Source organism: Equus przewalskii, chromosome 18 (assembly GCF_037783145.1).
Source record: "Equus przewalskii isolate Varuska chromosome 18, EquPr2, whole genome shotgun sequence".
NCBI classification, from domain to species: domain Eukaryota; kingdom Metazoa; phylum Chordata; class Mammalia; order Perissodactyla; family Equidae; genus Equus; species Equus przewalskii.
The window spans coordinates 50566696-50583361 of record NC_091848.1 but is presented as its reverse complement, the minus strand read 5'-3'; the positions used below and the strand labels follow the sequence as shown (position 1 = coordinate 50583361).

At 46.8% G+C, this 16666-nt stretch overlaps 1 long non-coding RNA gene across 1 annotated transcript; it reads left to right on the top strand.

Moving 5' to 3' along the window:
• Positions 1–13186: 13186 nt before the first annotated feature.
• On the top strand, positions 13187–14552 carry LOC139077045 (uncharacterized). Its single transcript, XR_011529210.1, has 2 exons — positions 13187–13324; positions 14188–14552. It is a non-coding gene; the product is annotated as an uncharacterized lncRNA (long non-coding RNA).
• The last annotated feature ends 2114 nt before the right edge of the window (positions 14553–16666 follow it).

Below are 16666 nucleotides of genomic sequence, written 5' to 3'. Positions count from 1 at the left end.
ACTAGCACGTGTTTTAGAGACACGAGCCCTGGGTTTCAATTCCAGCTCCGCCTCTCGCAGTGCTGAGTCTGGGGCAACCTGCTCTGGTTTTCGGAGACTGGACTTCCACATGCGCAAACTGGAAGTGATGGCTGATTGTTACCAAGCCCAGAGTGGGGCACAACATCCCCTCGAATCACAACAGGACATGGCAGCTGATCTCACCTGAAGGCAAAGTCATCCCTGGTACAGACGTGGTAGAATGAAGGGCCGAGGGGCTCTGCTGAGCAGCTGCAGGTTTAGCCCTGGGTCCCATGTGCCCCTGTCACTCAGAAGAGAGCCCTCTCCCAGTGCCCCGACTGACCCCACACTCCTCTCTGCCTAGCCAGTTTCTCCTAGCAGAACTGAGCATCTTTCGGGTCTCAGAGGAAAATCATTTCTTCCGGGAAGCCTTCTCTCACCCTCCAGACCAGGTTGGGTCCAATATCTTCTCACTCTCATGGCAACTTCCAATTTGTTAACATTCAGCGCCTATATTCCTGGTAAGACTGTAAGATTCATGAGGGTGTGTATCAGAGCAATATGGTTTACTGCCTGGTCCCTGGTAGATGGCCTTAAATATTCTTGATTGAATTAAGAAAGGATAGAGAGAAAGAAGGAAGGGAGAGAGAGAGGGAGGGAGGATGGAAGGAAGGAAAGAAAGCAGGAAAGAAGGAAAGAATGCAGGAAGGAAGGAAGGGCCCTGTTAAATTTCATTCCATTACAATCAAATAGACCATCTAGAAGACGGAAGGCTCGTGTGTTCAGACTGATGTGGCAGCCGCTGAGGAAGAATTAGGAGTTGCTCCTATTAATATGCTATGATCTTTCTGAAAGAACAAAAGGCAGCCCCGGGGCCCCTCATTCTTTCACGTGTCAGCTTTGCTTTCAGTGCTATTCTTGCCAACATTTAAATGCCGCCGTCAAGACCCTGGGGCTTCATGAACTGCACACAATAAATTCCCACCAACTGACACTCTTCCACTGCTCAGCAGAGACCTTCATAATATCTCCCACCTGCTTTGCAAACTGGACCCCTTTCACTAAGTGTGGTAGATGAATATTTTAAAGAGTCTTTCAAGAAAATATAATAATATTCCGCCAGAAAACATTCTGCTTCTGTTTGTAATTCAAAATACTTTATGGGGCCTGGAATGGAGAATTTGGGTTATTCCTGTCATTCTTATCTCAACTTCAGATAGGATTCTGGCAAGAAGGAGAGTGAGGTTAGAGAGAGGTGAGCATGCAGTGATGGGAGCTTAGCACTGGGACTTAGCGTTCAATTCAATGCAAGGAACATCTATTCAGCACTTACTGGGTTGAGAGGTTCAAAGCAATACCAAGTGCCAGACACTTCGTTAATAATTAAAATGTTTTATGCAATTATGTTGCCAAGTAATGAATTGTCTCATTTAATCCTACTGGCTCTGTAGTTGGTATTGTTCCATGGTTATCCCAACTTTACAGATGAGGAACCAGGCACAGAGATGAATTAAAAAAGAAAAGAAAAAGAAGACAAAACAAAACAAAACCATGCACAGGGCACATAAACATTCAGTGGTGAGGCCGGGAATCCAGTACGGGCTCCAACTCCTCAGTCTGTGCTGTAGCCACCGCTGGGAGGGGCTGGTCCAATGGGAGGGTTGGGCCCAGTGGGAGGGGAGGACAGAGATAGAACAGGAGACACAATCTCCATCATTGAGGGGCTCGCAGTCCTTTGAGATGCCTCGTAGCAAGAACTCGGGTTTCACCATATTTCTTATACTTCTTTGTAGTTCCAGAGCCTACTTTTCGGAATTGGAGAGAAGTCTATTTTGCCTGGTACCTGCCATGCCTGAAGTGCCCTCTGTTCATCTGATCCTGCCATTGAGCCCTGATTGATTGGACCACAGATGCAGAGGAAGGAAAGCACAGAGGAAAGAGCCTCTGAGAAGTCCCTGAGGTAATATTTTCCAGGAGGGTGGTGAGGGAGAGCAAGAAGGTGAGAGACAAAGTGAGAAATTAGAGAGAGAGAGAGAGAGAGAGACAGTGCACACCTGCCAGACAGGAAAAGAGAGCAAGGGTGAGCAATGCCAGACTGAAACATGTCTGGCCCTGCAGTCCGATAACTCAGCACCCTTTAAAATTTTGTTCTTTAAATATTTACTCAGCATTTGTTGAAATGAGAGGCTGAGCTCTGCCTGGAAAAGGGCAGGAGAGGAGGTCGTGCTCCTTTGATCCGCTGTCCTAATTTAGCTCCGACCCCAAACATCACATACGACTCAGCCAAGTGGGCATTCTATGGCAGCTGGGGTCTCCTTACTTCAGATTGTCCCTTTCCACTGACCTCCGATCTCATTCTGGCCATTTTCCATTACTCCTGCAGTGTACCCTTCGGAGGGCCTCATCTTTCCCACCTCTGCTAAGGGTCACAATTCCCCTGCTAAGCTCCCCTTCACCCTGTATTTTAAACTTTCCGAAAACATGCGGTAATCTCTGAGAGGAGATATTTCTCTGGTAACAATTTAGTGCCCGGTTATATTTTGGTGTCTCTTTTAGAGGGTGTTTCAATGAAATTGCTCCGAGCCTGTCCTTAACTTGTCTCTGAGACAAAGGTAGGTGCATTGAAGAGTGTCAAGTTCATGATCACACAGGGCATTGACCCAAGGGTGTCGGGAGCCATTGGAGGGTTTTAAATGGAGTGATGTGGCTCATGTTCTAAGCAGACTATCCTGGAGGCAGTGGACAGAATCCTGCTCAGGCCGTGATTGGTGGGTCTGGAGACCTGAGGATGGAGCGGCATGGATGCGACATCAGTCCCTCTCAGTTTCAAGTCTGTCCAAATCCCAACCCTTCATTTTTTAAAAATCATAATCTTTGTTGACATTGTAGTCACTTTCATAGCATAATTTGTGGGGCCCAGTACAAAATAAAAATGCAGAACCCCTTGTTTAAAACTTATTAAGAATTTCAAGACTATGACAGCAAGTGGGAGGCCTTTCTGAGCACAAGGCTGCGAGGTCACAGGTCACACACCCATGAATGTGTCCTGCTAGTAGTCACACCTTCTCTGCCCCAGTATTTTTACTACGGCAACTCAGCTACTCCATTTCAACTTCTCTTTCTTTGACTCTTTGTTGACTCTAGTCTGTTTTTTTTCTGTTTTATAGCTCCTGCTTACTCTCTTCTTTTTGAATATCAGTTGGTCTCCATCCTGCTACGGATCGATGATTTTCGCTAGATATGTCATTTTCAGACCCTACATAAGGGGGTCTAATAGGTTGAAATAGATACTATCTAGTAGAGACTGCTTGTGGGAAGAGCCCCATCAGTAATTAATCTCAAGGTCATAGGCTGACCTTGACTCAGGTGTCCACTCCTGGCCAGGCTGTGAGGGGCACATGGAGAGAAGGCGGTCCGGTGTAAGGCAGGCACAAGGGTACAGAAGACTCTTCTCCAATCAAAAATGTAGGGTTGAGTCCTTGTCCGGGATCTAGAACTATAAAGAATTACAAGAAACATGACAGAGTCTCTCTTCCTGAACTCACAGGGCTTGTAAACTAATTGGGGAGAAAGGATATAAAAAGCTAAGTCATGCCACAAGGCACCTTGCAGGACTGCAATAAGAAATACCCCTCATTGGTTATCTGTGCACACGTGCCCCTGCCCTCCCAGTGGTAGCTGGGGAGTTGATTGCCCAAATTGCATTCCTGGCTCCTCCTCTTGATTGTCACCTGTCATTGAGCATGTTCTTTTACTTCTCTATGCCTCCATGTTCTCATTTGTAAGATTAGGACAATCAAAACGCAGTCCTGACCTCAGGGAATTTTGTGAGATTATACAAAATCATCTATTCCTTGCTCAATAATGATTTGGCCTAATATTTTCTACCATAAATCTTTCTCTTCCTTTATTCCTAAATTCCTCCTCCCCCTCTAGGCAAATCATATCCCTCTCTATCCAGAAGGTCCATGTGCCTTCCTGTTCCTGTAATTTTGCTCAGATTATTTCCACCACCTGATGTGTCCTCCCTTCTCTTCCCCAATTATTAAGCCTGATCTCTCTTCACAGCCCAGCTTAAGTCCCAAGGCCTTCATGCAACTTTCCTCGATGATTTCAACACACATACCGAGACTCAGAGCAGAACCAACTGAGTGTTGAAAGGTCTTAGACCTCAGAGTGCAGTCCCTCTTTACAGGTCAGGAAACTGAGGCTGACAGAGCCGATCCTCTCTCTCTTTCCTAATCTCCTACTCACATCACTCATCTGGGTCATCCATCTTAGCACTTAACCATCCTCTGCCTCTGTTCTTCCTACTTCCCGTCTCAAGAGCTACTCATCTTAGCCTTCAGAGCTCAGTTCAAATGACTCTTCCTCAGCCTTCCTTTCCCCAGAGTAGATCAATCCTATGGGCTGTCCTTTCTCCTAGCTGCCTGTTCTTCCCCTTGGAAGACTTCATCAAAAAGCAATTCAGGAATTACTGCCGAGGTTAGTTGTTTAATGACCGTCTCCCTCACTCCCTGGAATGAAAGGTTTTTCAAAAATCAAATGTTTACTGGGTGCCTACTACGTGCATGATGGTGTGCTGGCTACAGGGGAGTCACTGGTGAACTGGTCACACATGGCCCCCGCCTTCCTAGATTTTACATAAAGTACCAAATTGAGGAGTGAGAATGAGCTCCTAGAACTTTTGGGAGTTCTAGTGGACTGGAAATAGCTAAAGAAAATGAAGAGTATTGGAAATTTTACCCCCACTAAACTCAAGCAAAATAGTGAAGTTATTTTTACCATCAAACATAAGCTGATAGAAATATCTCAAGTGCTCCAGGTAGCATCACAAAGAAAAAGGTTTCGGAAATGAGACATCGCCTTCTTTAGTCTGGATTCTTCTTTCAAAGGCCAAGAGTCAACACTTACTCCAGTCTTAGCTGCGGAAACCACTCTAATGCTGTGTTTTGTCCAACGGTTTGTTTCACAAGAACAATCGCATTCGTTGTTACACAAGAACAGGAACCCTGTGCTCCTGAGCAGTTATCTTCCTTAGGAGTTGAACCTGGGCGCAAACGAAGCCCTTCATTTGAAGGCCAAGAATTTCTTTTGTCCTTTATTTAAACGAACCAGATTCTTGCAAAATGGCACTAAACTATAAGCACCCGACCCATTTAAGATGAGACTAGTAATTTCTGAGGCTTCAAATTGTCCACTTATGGAAGCCACCTTCTGCTAGTCTGTTTGGAAATACTCTCTTCAGAGATCACAATGTTCTCATCATCTTTGGAATGTTAGTAGGTTTCAATCACCTAATGGGCATTTCTGCTTATCTATCTCGTGGGCCACTCAATACCAACAAGTTCCAAATTGAATTATGATCCAGTAAATCTCTTTTTTTTTTTTTTTGAGGAAGACTAGCCCTGAGCTAACATCTGCTGCCAATCCTCCTCTTTTTGCTGAGGAAGACTGGCCCTGAGCTAACATCTGTCCCATCTTCCTCTACTTTATATGCGGGACACCTACCACAGCATGGCATGCCAAGCAGTGCCATGTCTGCACCTGGGATCCGAACTGGTGAACCCTGGGCCACCAAAGTAGAACATGTGAACTTAACCGCTGCGCCACTGGGCTGGCCCTCTAGTAACTCTCTTTTTATACTTAGTATCTGTTAATGAGACATCTGAAGTAGAAATCTGAGATGCAGTCTCTTATTCAAATACAAATTCCTTCATTTTTTACCTAGATGTCTCCTGAATTTGCCTCCCAATCCCCTCCCCTATTCTTTCCCCTCCTGCCATCCCTCCTTCCTCTGCTGGCTCAGGTCTTCACATCCTCATCACGTCTTCACTGTACTTGCACTATGGCCTCCTAATATTTCTCAAGCCTTCACGCTGCCCCACTGAATCTCACACTGCTGTTGCACCACAATGATCTGTCTGCAAGTCCCATCTTGTCACTTCCCGGTTCAAACCCCTTCAGTGGTTCCTATTATCACCAGTAGGTTTTCTCAAGGGCGTGGGGCTCTTTTGAAAGTTTTGGAGGGACAAGAAGATCTTCATTGTGCTAGACTGTCCATTCACACTGAAGGACATTAAGCATCCCTGGACACAGGCTACTAAATGCCAACACAAACCCCCAGTCATTGTGACAACCAAGAAATGCATACACACATTCTCAGACATGGCCCTGGTACCACCCCAGTTGACGATCAGATCTAAGAGGAAAACCTGTAGCTGTTAATGGGGTGGAGAAAATCCTCAAAGACCTGACCCCACCTAGCCATCTGGGCTTCTGCACTCCTGTCGCACACTTGCGCTGACTGCTGTGCTGTGCCACCTGCGTGACAGCTCCTCCAGCTTCCACACCCAGCTAACTCCTCATTCTGCAAGACTCAGGTCAGGGTCTCCTCCTTCCAGAAGCCTTCCTGGAAAGTTAAATCTTCCTTTATGTTGCCTCTCTTTGTCCCTTCCTCTTTCCCCTGCTCCCATTCCAGCATCAACTGGACAAGTACTTCTCTTCTGGGTGCACTCACACGCTGGGAATACTATGCCGACACCGATCATATCAGGTTACAATGACCTGTTTATGCTTGACTGTATCACTGGTGTTTTTGTGAACAGCGTAGAAGAGACAGATGTACTTCCAGGGTCCTCCTTCAGGGAGGCACTTGTAGTCTAAATTAGTGTCTTCAGGCTGCTGAAACTAATTCCCAGGGACTCGTTGCCTTAAAATGACAGGGACATATTCTCTCCCAGTTCTGGAGGCCCGAAGTCTGAAGTCCACCTGTCCACAGGGCTGTGCCTCCTCTGAAGGCTCCAGGGGAGAGTCCTTCCTTGCCTCTCCCAGCTTCAGGCAGCTCCAGGCGTTCCTTGGCTGTGGCTGTGTCACTCCAATCTCTGCTTCTATCTTCGCATGCCCTTCTCATCTTCTCTGTCTCTTCTGTTCCTGACACCTGTCATTGGATTTAGTGCCTACTGGGATAATCCAGGATGATTTCATCACAAGATCCTTAACTTAGTTAAATCTGCGAAGACTCTTTTTCCAGATAAGGTCATGACCACAAGTTATGGGGTTTAGGAAGTGGACATACCTTTTTAGGGGGGCCGTTATTCAACCCATTACGCTGTCCACCTGTGACGAATATGTTCAGCAAATGGCTGCCAGCCGTCAACTCCTTCCTGGACTGAGGTATCCGCTCCATAGGAGAGCTGTGTTAGACCAAAACTGGGATGAGCCACTGAGAACTAGGCCACCTTGTCACCTGACAATGATTGGAAATACCCATAGCCAGATTCGTTCTCCTCTACTTTCATTTCCTTATACTCGCCATGACCCACTTTGTCTGAGTTTCTTTCATTGCAAGTATTTGTTGAGAGCCTTTTAAATCCTTCACAGAGTGAGATTTTGAGGTTGCTACAGAAGAAGCCTAATAGAGTCCCTTGTCCTCCTGGAGCCCGTTTTCCTGATAGGGAAGATGGGAAGCAGTAAGAACAGAGGCAGCCGATGACTAGGTGCCATGATGAATGGTACAGAAAAGCAAGCGAGGTCAGGCTCTGTCAGCCCGACCTGTAAAGCGGGGCTGCACTCTGAGCTCTGAGTTCTTTCAACACTCTGTCTGCTCTGTCAGTCTCCAGAGGTGAGTTGAAAGCATCAAGGAAAGTTTTATGAAAGCCTTGGGACTTGAACTGGGCTGTGAAAGATAGATGGGGCTCAAACAAGGGGAACAGAAGGGAGGACAACCCAGCCTGAACAAAAGTAGGGGGCGGCGGGGCACGGGCCTCTAGAGGGAGAGGGATAGGATGTGCCTGCCCTAATGGAGGAGGAGAAATGGCCTGGGAATCATGGAGGAAGATCAGGGTTTGGGGGATGAAGCGGCAGGAGATAAGGAGGGGTGAAAGGTGGCAGATGTGCAGGGCCTCGAGGGCACGTCTGCTGAGAGTGTGGAGTCATAGAGCCACTGAGGGAGGTTCAGAAAAGGGAGGAGTTGAGGTTATAAAAGTGGTATTTGTTTTTCAATAAAAGTCTTCAAGCCATAATATAGGTAGGAAAAGGAAAGCCCAGACACTGGAAGCCGACTCAAGAGACCGCTGTAGTTGCCCAGGTGTATGACACGGTGGGACTAGGAATTAAGGCAGCAGAGATATTAGAAACCCACGTGAGTTGTTGGTGTATTAACTGGTGTGAACTTTAAAGAGAGAGGAATCTTAAATAATTCCAAAGTGAAGATGCTGGGAAACCCCAGAAACAGGAACCCTTGGGAGTCGAGATTACAAAGATGACACAGTTGCTTTGGGACATGTTGAGTTGCCGTAAGGTCGGGACATTCAAATAGAAATGTCCGCTGTTTGTTAGAGAGACCTCATTGCCTCCTGTCATGGCTGGAGCATGGTCCTTTCACAGCCTGTCCTAATGGGCCGTCCCTCCATTGCTCCTGGGAAGACATCCCCATCTTAACTCCACAAAGGCCCTCTCTGTCTTATCTGGAGTGTGATCTTTCCCTTAATTTCGAGTATCCATTCTGGAATCTTTTGCTGTGTTAGCATCCATTCGCTGTTCTCTAGTGGCTGAAAAAGAGGCATGAGGGGAGGTCAGGACAGCACCCATTTATTTACTTGTTCAACAGATGTCTATGGAGCACCCACTTAGTGCCAGGCACTGTGCGGGGCGCTGGGCATCTAAGAGTGAGTCAAACAAACCTGGTTCCCTTTGTTGTGGGGACGATAGACGTCAAGTGAGGGTGATGAGGGCAAGAAAGGGAAGCGCAGGATTCTGAGAACGGGAAACAGGAAGGCTTGGAGAACCCTGAGGGGTAACTGGAGGTTTTAAAAGAAGCAGCTCTGAAGTGAAGCCCCCAAGCCCACTGGAAGCTGTTCAGGGCAGGGCTGCAGCACCGTGGGGCCACGCTACTCCAGGGGGCGCCTTTCACACTGCCCTCTGTGTGAGGCCCCCAGAGACATGCGAGGAAAGGCTCAGAATGAGGGAAATGTGGAAGGTGGGGGCAAGGGGTGGGAGGGCCCCTTGAGCTGGTCAGAGTTTAGATATTGTCTCACACTAACTAGACTCCCCAGGCAGTAATAGACCAGCATAGCTGTTTGCTAATTTTCATGAGAAATGAGAGCATATATCTGTCACGCAGACCAGAGATTGACAGCTCTGAGGTGCTGACTCATGCCAACTAAACTCCCAAGGCATTAATATATGCAAGCCAGCGTGCCCGTGTGTTAATTTTCTATGAGAAACAGACTCGATCTATCAAGTCGACCAGAGATTGACAGCCTGTCCTCTCCTGCGTGGGGGGCTCCCAGGGTTTCGTGGTGAGCCTGGAATCAGAGCAAAGAGCAGTCGGTTCCACAACCTGAGACTTAAGGACCTCAGGCTCTGGGTCTGATGTGCCCATCTCTTGTCGGGGACAGGCTCAGGCGGTGGGTCAGGGGAAAGCGGCAAGAGAGGGCCAAGACTCTGTGCTCCTCTGTGCACCTCTCTGCTCCAAAGCTTATTATCTTCCTTATTCTCATGCTGCTCCCTTAAATGTGTAGATGCCCGCAGTAGCTTGGAATTAACCCATTTACTGCACAACTTTATAAAATCATCCATTTGTGTTGATTTTAGTAATTTAACTCTAGGGGCACTCCCATTGTTCACATTCTCACTGTCACCTTTCCGCTATCCTCAGTCCACATTTACAAGCTAATTTGGTATCTTGGGTGGTTGGAGTAACAGCTCTATGGTTTTACGGCAAGTTGAATGCAAGTTGATCTTTAACCTGGGAAAAAGCAGGGTGGTTGGGGGTATAAACTAAGCCATCCTGCCAGATTAGAATTCACACCTCTTGACTGCTGCTCCACCCTCTCGCTGGTCCCTGTGCAGACCTGACTAAACACTCCCCTGCCAGCAGGGCAGCAGCATACCCAGGCTTGGGCCCGAAAACACTGGCTCCTTCTCAGCTTGGATTGTTAGTCCGGAAGGCAGAATAACAGCCCCCCAAAGATGTCCCAATCTCCAGACCCTGTAGATACCTACCTTACACAGCTGAGGGACTTACACGCTTAAGGGTCTTGAGATGGGGAGATTGTCATGGATTATCTGAAACCAATATTATCACAAGCATCCTCATCAAGAAAATAAGGAGACAGGAAAGTGAGGAAAAGAGACGCAATGATGGAAGCAAGGGGTGAGAGAGAGAGAGAGAGAGATTTGAAGATATTACTCTGCTGGCTTTGACGATGGAGGAAGGAGACACAAGCCAAGGAACGTGGCAGCCTCCAGAAGCCAGAAAAGGCAAAGAACAAACTGTCCCCTAGAGTTGTTAGAAGAAACACACCCCAGCCAACATCTTGATTTTAGGATTTCTGACATATAGAACTATAAGAAATAAAATCATGTGGTTTGACATCACTAAGTTTGTGGTCATTTGTTACAGCAGCAAGAAGAAACTGATACCATCAGCTTCTCTTGTCTGCAGGACCTCCCTGGCCATGTCCACTGGGCTCCGTAGAGCCCTCACTCTGGACACATCAGAGAGGCTGTTGGTGGGTGACAGGGCACCGAGTGTTTGTGTAAGTTGAGGCTTATGCTTCTCACAAACAGACAGTGCTAAAGTCTCTAGCTGCCCATGCAGACATGGCGATTCCATGCCCTGGGTCCCAGACCACAGTTGCTCTGTCACTGCCTGTGCTGACACAGCCCTCCTGGGGCACTGATGAAGACACGGGCCTCCTTTGAAGTGAGTTGTTCAGATCAACTCTACAGGGGACTGGAGCAAGATGAGAAATAGGTCCAAGATTCTCATCATGATGCAGGATTCGTATCAAATATGCACAATCAACCGACTGGAACAGGAAATAATTAATCAGGACATTACAGAGCAGTTAAGTATAATTAATTCATACAAAAGACTGTGAGTGTGCAGTTCTAGCTGCTGGAGTGATTCTATTTCCCTGCAAATTTAGTTCAAGATAAACAAACATCAGAATAATCTTTTCAGGTTTTTCATGACTCATGGGTTATTTCCTCCTTTCTAGTTACCAAAAATATTATTCCTAAACTCATACGCTAATGCCTCTAAGTTGATCACATTCTGGAGAAAGAGCTTCGTGCTCCTAGGAAATGGGAAATTAACTCCGTCACAGAAATCTCCTTCTATGTGTGTCTGTGTCTGTGTGTGTGTGTGAGGAGTGGTGGTGAATAGAAACGGGAGGGAAATTTGATTTCTGCCCAAATATCTTAAAATCTAAACAGAATATATAAAAAATGTGTACTGTGAAAACACCATCCGAGAGAGTGACTTAATCTCAAGGGTAAATTTATTGATTTTGTGTGGGTTTTCCTTCCCTCTTGTCTTTCTATCTTCCCCTGGAGCTAGGAGCTCCTTACAAGGAAGGGGTGAAAAATGTGAGCAACACGAGCCGGCTGCAGCAGCAGCGCTATTGTTCTCCAGCCCAGCTCTCCTGTCATAGTTGGACGTTCAAAAAGCCAAAAAGACAAGCTCTGTAAGCAGGGCTTTATGTAGAGGTGGAAGAATTCATCATGCAGGAGCATCGGGGGGAATATTTTCTCCCCTTTGTGGCTCCAGAGAGCACAGTGTGTCCTGTTGAGCTAGAAAAATAGAGCTGGGTTCATGTGAGGGATGATTACTGTGCAGAAGCGCAGATCCATCACAGCAACAAGAGGAGAGGCAGGGCTTCTAGAGGGTTCTCAGGGCCCAGGGGCTTCTCTCTCCCTGAGGGATTGACTCCCCAGATTAACCTGACCATGAATTATAGCCAAAGGGGTGTCTGATCATGGAAGGTTGAAGTAGTGATGCCGCGTTACGTGACAAATATAAACATGCTCTGATTTCTGACTGGACTCACGGTGTAATGATGCTCCAGTCTCTGAAGAGTCTCAATTATTGCATTTGGAACCAGTAGAGTTCCCAAGAACTTTACTTTGATGCTCTCTGATCTCTGCCTTCACTGTCGGGTATAGTTTTCAAGATGAAAGTTATGACCCATCAACGGGTTTTGAATTAAATGTAGTGCGTCATAACCAGCATTTTTTTTTTTTTTTACAAAGGAATAGAATAGAAAAGAAAATATCCCAACATATCACGGAGAGTAAGCATGACAGTGTGTGAAACTTGACTTTGAATGATTATATGTGTGTGTATATCTATATCACAGCACGCACATTCACCTACATGCTTGTGTGTACTTGGTGACGATAAAAATGTATTAAGTGGTGGCCAAAAAGGTTTGAAAGTGCCAGATGGATGTATTGGGCATTCAAATGCCTGTCTTACTCACAGAGACACACACAGTAAAGCATAACGAAGTTAGTCCATCCTGGGAAGAGACGTGGACACACCCAAAAAGAATTGCACACACAGCCATGCTGATCGTGGCTCCTCTGGTCCCTGCAGCTGCCTCGGAACCAACCGAGGCCTCCAGGAGGTCTGCATACACACTTGGCTCTTTCCCAGAGAGCCTGTGAGATTCCTAGCTCCTTTAGTGCCATGTGTGTACACAGAGGGCGTTTCTATGTAAATGGGACACAACAGGATTGATTAACTAGGGGACATGTGCATACTCTCGACACCAATACAGAACTGTGGGCAGCTGGAAGGTCTTGGCAGAAGTGTCACAACCCCTCTGTTCTGCTGAACGTGATGGAGGCGCGCAAGAAGCGCCAAGCTGGGGACACCTACAGCAGGATTCTTGAGCAAGTGCGAGGTGGGATCTTTTGCTGCATTTTCATGTGTAGTGTCAGTATTCTAGCCATGACCTTGAAACTATAAGTAATGATTTTGTTACAGGGATTCCTGTGGTCCCCATCCTCCCCCGCTTTTTGTTAACTGAAACACACATTTGTGCAGTGCGTTTTTTCTTAAGGTACACAGCTCTCCCCTCACAGCAGAAGACGTACCAGAGACCCATGTTATTCAGCCCAACCCGAGGGAGTCGCTCTTCTTTGTAACCAACAGGACCTAAGGCTGAACAGGTAGTGTATCCATCTCAGATTCGTTATGTTTTATGTATATTTTGGAGAAGTTTTAGTAAATGGGGCAGTCATTTCAAGAGTGCTGGTTATGACCTAAGCAATCATCATCACAGCTAACAACATCCAAAGACAGGGACAACGAGGCACTACGTGTGTCCTGATGGGAGCACAAAACATCCAAACTGCGTTTGCACAAACCTCCAGCTGTGAGTACCACTTTATAGGAAACACAGGAGAAAAGGAAACACACTAAACAACGTCATGGGGACACCATCAAAAGAAGCCAAACCGTGGGAAACTCGACCAGACAGAAACCCGGTTCCTTCAATGACAACAACACAACCAACAGGGAAAAAGGGTATGGGCCTTGTTTGGATCCTGAGGCAAATAAACCGTCAAAAAAGACAGGAGAGAGAGAGAGAAAGACTATTTAGGATAATCAGGAAAATGTAAATACGAATGGGTATCAGATGATATTAAGGAATTATTAGTATTGGTTTTAAGAGGCATGATGAAGATTTGCAGGAACTTGTGATAATGCGGTCATCGATCTTTATAAAAAGGGTGGTCTCTGTCTTTTACAGATACATGTGGGAACATTTATCAGTGACATGCCCTGGCATCTGGGATTTGCTTCATAGTTATCTGGGGCAGGGAGGGGGTGGAGAAGGGAAGTAGATTGGCCATGAGTTGAAAATACTGAAGCTGGATGAAGGGAGTTCATTATAAAACACTGTACTTTGGCATTTGTTTTAAAGTTTCCCTATTAAAAAAATTCAATGTCTATTTTATTGAAGTATTTGTCCTTTTAACAAACATACATTGAAAGCATATTGCACTTTAGGTATTGGGGATACAAAAACAAATTAGTGTTCTTCTGGCCAGACTTCTTGTCGTTACTCCATAGTTCCCCTTTCTAAGGACCGTTGATATTAAGACACAGGGCTGTTTGAATTGCAGCATTTCAATTCCTCTGACTTGAAGGTCAAAGCTCGCTTGGGGTGGGAGAGGAGAAGAAGAGAAAAGACGTTGATCTTAAGACACAGCCTGACGTCAGACTATCCAAACTATGTATCTTAGAATCAAAGAAGAACAGTGATTCTTATTTTGGGGGGATCTATAGTAAATATTTGGTTGTAAAACCTGAGGATTTCCTAGGAGAAAATATCACTATGTTCAGCGTAACTGTGGTTTTTGTCCTTTACGTACCTTTTCTTTCAGTGTGTCGGAGTCCAGCCGGCCAGTTGAGATAGGTTCCTCCGGTCTTATCACCAGCAAACCCGTCTCAGTCGTCTGGAACAAGAGGACATAAGAAGTAACTCCAGGCGCACTCTTTAGAAACTACCTTTGCCGCTGGTTTGGCGTTTCCAGTGAGTCAAGGTGAATTCGACAGTCTGAGACAGAAAATGTTTCTCCTGCACAGCCGTCCCAGGCCCAGCTGCAGAGAACAGAGCGGGGGCTGTGAGCCAGAAGAAACTGGGCTGAAACCTGGCTGTATCAGTTACCAACTGGGTGACCTTGGATGTGTTTCTTACCCTCTCTGAGCCTCACATGCCTCATGGATAAAACATGTCTGGAGAAACTGACTGCTGAGTGTTCTGAGATTTACATTATAACGAAATTCATAAAAGCACCTCAGGCAGTGTTAGGACATAGTGGAAACCTAAGTTCTTACCATTTTTCTGGAGCCCAGGTCTGGCTCCATCGGCACACACTCTGAGTGGAAGTTTTTAGCCGAATCTTTTGAATGGTACCTGCAGTTATCTGGTCATTCTGTAAAGCGATCATTTGGTGGGTTCATTTCCAAAGAACTGAGTTTGGGTGATATCTTAGTCAGCTTGGGGTGCCATGACAAAATACCATAGACTCGGCGGCTTGAGCAACAAACAATTATTTCTCACAGTCCTGGAGGATGGGAAGTCCAAGCTAAAGGTTCCAGCAGATTCAGTATCTAGTGACAGCCGACTTCCTGGTTACATCTTCCTCTTTTTATAAGAGCATTAACCGCATTATGAGGACCCCACCCTCATGACCTAACTTCACCCAAGTCCCCTGACACAGGCCCTGCTTCCAAATACGATCTCATTGGGATTAGGGCTTCAATATCCGAATTTTGGGGAGACACGTTTAGTCCATAGCCGGTAAATTGGCTGCTTCCATACTGACTTGAAACTTCAGGCACAGAAGCTTCAGAACTTTCTCAAGGTTTTCTCCAGCTCTGACTTATGCTCACCAAAGCAGCTCCTCTGTGGATCGTGTGGCCTTAGCCAGGGAGGCTGGGGAAACTGTGTGTTTGTCTTGGTGCCTAGCACTCACAGAGTTGGTGCTCACCAAATGGGGACAGAGTGAGTGAAAGTGACTGGAGAAAGGCCTCCCAGGATCCCCATTTGGGCAGGACCTTCGCCCCATCAACGCTGATGCCATGGGGATGCTCTTTTTCCAGGATGTTTATATACAGTCCACGCATCACAATATTACTGACCTGGCTCCTCTGCATCCTGGTAGAGCTGGGATGAGTGCTTACCCCCTTGCCCATGCCCTCCCTGCTGGGAACCGGGCAACACTGGGCAGCCCTATGTAGAAAACTGGGGGAGCTTCTGGTCCATCATGTCCACACGTGGCCAGTGGCTCTGCTGAGGACTCCAGGACCTGGCTCTTCATGATCAGCCTCGGTTGGCAGGGGCTGGCAGCGGCCATCCCACAGGCAGCAGGCCCACAGCATGCAGACACCAGCTGGCTCCTCTCCCTGCACAACCCATCTGCTAGATGAGGGTGACTCCAGGAGAGGCTGGGAGGAGCTGGCCAGCTTACAGCCTGAGGGCCAGTGTGTGTGCATACTGCATGCATGCTGGGGGAAACGGGAAGGGAGTTGTGGAGGAAGGGCACCTTGCTTTCCCTAGGGAGAGGAGCACGGAAAATTTCCCTTCTCAACCCTCTTTCTAGACCAGCCGATACTGGCGTTCCACCCTTTGGGCATGTTCCTTGCCTGTCTGAGCCTGAATTTCCTCATCTGTGTGAAAGACGGAGAAGATCATAATAGAACTTCTTGTTATTAGTATTGCAAACAAACAAGTTAAAGTTTAGTTTCCTAAATCCCTACCTGCCTGAAGACTGATGGATGAGATTTGTTGTTTTCTGCGGGTGGTGAAGTAAGCATGAGCTAAAGACAAGAGAACTGCTGCCAAGGTTACTGCCAAGGCACTCCCACCACGACCTCGGATAACTCTGGAGGAGGAGGGGCTGGAGGAAGCAGCCGATTAACTGCAGATTTCCATCCTCTAAGTTTTCCAGGGAGAGCACATGAAATAAAATGCTGCTGAGAATCAGGCAGGTAATGCAAATGAGTGGAGCATGCTAAGGGTTTGCATAGTCAACGTTAGCCATATCCCTCACTTCCACAAGGATGTTTTCCCTACTTGCTGGTCAAACAAGCAGTCTCTGGGTACATGTTTTGTTTTCTCACTTCTTGTGGATTACTTCTCTGCTGCAAGTGAAAAGGTAAAATACAGGCTCAATTAGAAACTGTGGAAGGGGCCTTGAAGACCTGGGGAGGGTGCTCCATGGGAGGGCAGAGGCTGTGCAGCCCCCGCCGATCACTGGGTGTGGGGGCACGTGGACCCAGGGTGGCTAGATCTTCGACCTTTTTAACAGAAGCTGGAAATTCAGATTTTTTAAAATGTAGACTCTTATTTTTGCTGGT